The sequence below is a fragment of the Arvicanthis niloticus genome, chromosome 2 (genome assembly GCF_011762505.2).
Source record: "Arvicanthis niloticus isolate mArvNil1 chromosome 2, mArvNil1.pat.X, whole genome shotgun sequence".
NCBI lineage: Eukaryota > Metazoa > Chordata > Mammalia > Rodentia > Muridae > Arvicanthis > Arvicanthis niloticus.
In genome coordinates, this window is record NC_047659.1 from 137,829,355 (window position 1) to 137,834,419 (window position 5,065).

General features: G+C 48.5%; 1 non-coding gene across 1 annotated transcript; it reads right to left on the minus strand.

Annotated features, from left to right (window-relative positions):
• Positions 1-888: 888 nt before the first annotated feature.
• LOC117704894 (U6 spliceosomal RNA) lies at positions 889-1,000 on the minus strand. The gene has a single exon (XR_004606398.1). It is a non-coding gene; the product is annotated as a U6 spliceosomal RNA (small nuclear RNA).
• Between the last annotated feature and the right edge of the window lie 4,065 nt (positions 1,001-5,065).

The following is a 5,065-nucleotide window of genomic DNA, read 5'->3' on the forward strand; positions in this document are numbered from 1 at the left end:
CCCTTTCACAGAATTAACTCATTTCTATTTTTCCTTCAGGGTCTTATGTGGCCCAACTGGCCTCCAATTCACTATGTTGCTAGGACGATGCTAATCCTAATTGTCTACGTCCCACGTACCAGCATCTCAAGTGTATGCCACGCTGGCATCTCAGGTGTGTGCCACGCTGGCATCTCAGGTGTGTACCACGCTGGCATCTCAGGTGTGTACCACGCTGGCATCTCAGGTGCGTGCCACGCTGGCATCTCAGGTGTGTACCACGCTGGCATCTCAGGTGCGTGCCACGCTGGCATCTCAGGTGTGTACCACGCTGGCATCTCAGGTGTGTGCCACGCTGGCATCTCAAGTGTATGCCATGCTGGCATCTCAGGTGTGTGCCACGCTGGCATCTCAGGTGTGTACCACGCTGACATCTCAGGTGTGTGCCACGCTGGCATCTCAGGTGTGTGCCACGCTGGCATCTCAGGTGTGTGCCACGCTGGCATCTCAGGTGTGTACCACGCTGGCATCTCAGGTGTGTGCCACGCTGGCATCTCAGGTGTGTGCCACGCTGGCATCTCAGGTGCGTACCACGCTGGCATCTCAGGTGTGTGCCACGCTGGCATCTCAGGTGCGTGCCACGCTGGCATCTCAGGTGTGTACCACGCTGGCATCTCAGGTGCGTGCCACGCTGGCATCTCAGGTGTGTACCACGATGGCATCTCAGGTGTGTACCACGCTGGCATCTCAGGTGTGTGCCACGCTGGTATCTCAAGTGTATGCCATGCTGGCATCTCAGGTGGAAGCCACGCTGGCTTTTTGGTGCTGGTCAGACCCAGGGCTTCCTGCATGCCTGTAAGCATCCTACCAGCAGAGCTTCATCCCTGCCCCAGAGTTATTTATTTATTTTTCAATATGGAACACTCACGAATTTACACGTCATTCTTGAGCAAGCACAGGAGTCGTGCTAATCTTCTCTGTATCATTCCAATTTCAGTATTTGTGCTGCCGAAGCAAGCACCAGGTTTTTTTGTTTTTGTTTTGTTTTTAAAGTAGGCCGCATGAGCTGTCTAAGCTAAACCTCTCACATCCTGTAGCAGAAAGTCAGAAGGAAGCAGGTCTTGTTTGTTTGGTTTGGTCTTTTGAGATAGTTTCTCTGCGTAGCCCTGGCTGTCAAGGAACTGGCTCTGTAGGTCAGACTGGCCTCAACCTCACAGATCTGTCGTCTGTCTCTGCCTCTTGAGTGCTTGGCTTAAAGGGATATACTACCATGCCTGGTCTTAAGATTAATTTAAAAAATGGGTGTGTGTGCGCATGTGTGTCTGGAATGATGGTGCACACTTTTAATCCCAGTGCTTGGGAGGCAGAGGAAGGAGACTCTGAGGCCAGCCTGTTCCACTTACTAAGTTTTGGGATAGCTAGGGCTATGTGGAGAGACCGTGTCAAAAAAAATTTATATAGGTGCTTATGGGTATATTGTGTGTGTGTACACGTGTGAGTACAGGTGCCTATAGGTGTATTGAGTGTGTTCACATGTGAGTACAGGCATCTGTGGGTGTATTGTGTGTGCGCATGCTTGTGTGCATGTGAGTGTAGGTGCCTGTGGGTGTGTTGTGTGTGCACATGCTCCTGTGACTGTGAGTGCTGATGTCTGAGGAGACAGAAGGACTGTAGACTCCTATACACTGAAATTCCAGGCAGCTGTGAGGCCTGACAAGGGTGTTGGGATCTGAACTCAGGTCCTCTGTACGGCAGTATACATTCTTTTTTTGTTGATGTTCTTGTTTTCAAGACAGGGTTTCTGTGTGTGGCCCTGGCTGTCCTGGAGCTTGCTCTGTAGACTAGGCTGGCCTCGAACACACAGATCCACCTGCCTCTGTCCCCAGAGTCCTGGAGTTAAAGATGCGCACCACCATGCCCAGCTGACAGTATATGTTCTTACCCACTGAGACATCTTCCCAGCCCCTAGCATATTTTAATTCTATGTAATGATGGGTTTCACTGTGACAATTTATGCATGTACATGAATTTTAAACACAATATCCTTTTTTTGGGCTTTTTTTTTTTGTTTTGTTTTGTTTTTGTTTTGTTTTTTGGTTTTTTTCGAGACAGGGTTTCTCTGTGTAGCCCTGGCTGTCCTGGAGCTCACTCTGTAGACCAGGCTGGCCTCGAACTCAGAATTCCACCTGCCTCTGCCTCCCAAGTGCTGGGATTAAAGGCATGCGCCACCACCGCCCGGCTAGTCACAATATCCTTATGAAGGAAGGATATATTTATTGTTGTTTTGTTTGGTTTTTAATTTTGGCACTTTGGAAGCAGAAGCAGGTGGATCTCTGTGTTTGAGGCTAGCCTGGTCTACATAGTAAATTTTAGGAAAGCCAAGGCTACATAGAAAGACCCTTTTTGAACAAAAAAAAAATTTTTTTTGACATTTAGTGTATGTGTGTGCGTGCTTGTATGTATGCATCTTTGCAGGTGCACGAGGGCCATGGCCAACATGTAGAGGTAATTCATTTCTGTCCGTCCACCAATTGATCCTAAGAATTAAACTCAGGTCATCAGGTGCCTCTTGCCAGTCCAGGAGGCGGCCCTTTAGCAGGACGGTCTGTATGTGACACTCCTTCAGACAGGTGCCTGGTGCCTCTGAGTCAGTCTATAAGTCATCCTCAGAATGGGGGAGAGGTTCTGCCCAAGGTTCTGAGCTGGAGTAAGAGGCTGGGACTATAGTAACTTCTGTTCTGTTAAACCGAGCACAATACAGACTCTCAGGACACCTGGGCTTCCAGCCTGACAGCACAAGGTTTAGATTGTTACAGCATGCACTTAGCTTTCAGATATCTGAAGACAGACTAAGTGTCCCCATGCTTTTAGATGGGCATGAGACAGGGACACTCATGGGAGGACATGAGAGAGAAGGGAAGCCGCTTACACATCCATTGTTCATTGGTGTGAGCTTCCAGGTGAGCTTCCAGGTGATCCCAGATCACAGTGAGGTTATGCTGCACCAAGAAGGCTGCCTGCATACCCTGAGCTGGGAGCTGCACACAGAGACGGCTCGGGGACCGATGGCAAACACTGGCCACCTGTGCTCTCTCCAGGCTGCTGCCAGCTGGACCCGCTTTGGGAAGGCTCGAAACCCTGAACCCTGGTCCCAGATTAACAGCCGAGGGCTCTGAGGCAACATCTGCCTCTGAAGTGCTGGATTAGAGGCGTGTACCACCAGCCCCAGCCTAACCTGGTTTTGTTTTTTTAAGTTTTGAAGGATAATGTATCTGTGTATTATTAGTAACAGTAACATTTTCACCACAGACTTGCTGAAGTGGCCACACCTTTAATCGGGGCACCCAGAAGGCAGAGGCAGGTGGGTTTCTAGAAATGTTGCTTTGTGAGAAAAAAAAAAAAGTCTCAAAAAAAGAAAACAAAATTTAAAGTGGGGCCAGTGAGATCTGGCTCAGTTGATAAGTCGCCTGCCAGCCGGGTGGTGGTGGCGCACGCCTTTAATCTCAGCACTTGGGAGGCAGAGGCAGGCGGATTTCTGAGTTCGAGGCCAGCCTGGTCTACAGAGTGAGTTCCAGGACAGCCGGGGCTACACAGAGAAACCCTGTCTCGAAAAAAACAAACAAACAAACAAAAACAAAAAACAAAAAAAAAAAAAACCAAAAAAAAACAAAAAAACAAACAAACAAAAAAAGTCGCTTGCCATACAAGCTTAAGGAGCCCAGTTCGTTTCCAGGATCTGTTTATGCCATAAAGCCCACTTGTGTGGCTACTGCTGGGGACGTGGAGACAGGAGGATTGGTGAGCCCAGGCCAATGAGAGACCCTGTGTCTCAAAGGATGTGGTATTTCCAAGGATGACTCATGAGGGTGCCGCCCATCCCCCACATGTTCATGACCACACATACAAGTAATTCATTAATTAATTCATTAAAAATTAAGTAATTCATTTTAATTCATTAAAATGTAAGAAAATAACCAGGCATATAACCCCAGCATTTGGGAGGCCACAGAAGGAAAATGAGAGCTGAGGGTAGCCTGGGCTACATAATGAGATCTTATCTAAAAAAGGAAAAAAACAAACAAACAATAAACAAACACACCTACATGAAAGAAAAGAGAAAATAACTTAGGAACGCAAACCCTGGGGTGGTGGCTTCCATCTGGATAAAAAGAACGAGGCACTCTGTGTGATTCACCAAGGTAGCTTCCAGAAAATGCAAAGCAAATTGCTGGTGAAGTCAGTCAGAGAGAGATTGTCAGTGAGGCGGTCCCAGAATTGCTGAAAACGGATTGGAAGGAGTGAACTGAAGAACATTCTAGAAGAATGGAGATGGCCTATAGCCTGTATTATTGCCGATTACAAATGAATACCATTGTTTAACTGTTGGACCTTTATGGAGTCAGAGGCAGGGGATGCTCAGTCAGTAAGGTGCTTGCCTTCTTTTTTTTTTTGGTTTTTCGAGACAGGGTTTCTCTGTGTAGCCCTGGCTGTCCTAGAACTCACTCTGTAGACCAGGCTGGCCTCGAACCCAGAAACCCGCCTGCCTCTGCCTCCCAAATGCTGGAATTAAAGGCGTGCACCACCACCGCTTGCCTTCTTGTAAGCAAGCATGAGGCCCAGAGTCGAGCTCAGGTGAAAAGCCAGGTGTGAAGCTGGACAGTGGTGGCGCACGCCTTTAGTCCCAGCACTAGGAGGGCAGAGGCAGATGGGTCTCTGTGAGTTCCAGGCCAGCCTTGTCTACATAGTGAGTTCCAGGAGAGTGAGAGCTACATGGTAGGAAGACCCTGTCTCAAAAACAAACAAGCAAACAAAGCCAGGTGTAATGGTATAGATGCATAATCCAGCACAGGGAAGACGGAGGCGGAGTGATTCCTGGGGCTCACTGGTGGTCAGCCCAATCTAACAGGCAAGCTCCAGGCCAATGAAGACTGTGACTCAAAAAACAAAACAAAACAAAACAAAACAAACAAACAAACAAGGTTAGAGCCGGAGAGACAGCGCAGGGGTAAAGAGTGCCTCTGCTCCCCTAAGGTCACTTTCCAGCATCCACTTCAGGCAGCTCACAGCCCTGCTCACTCCAGCCCCT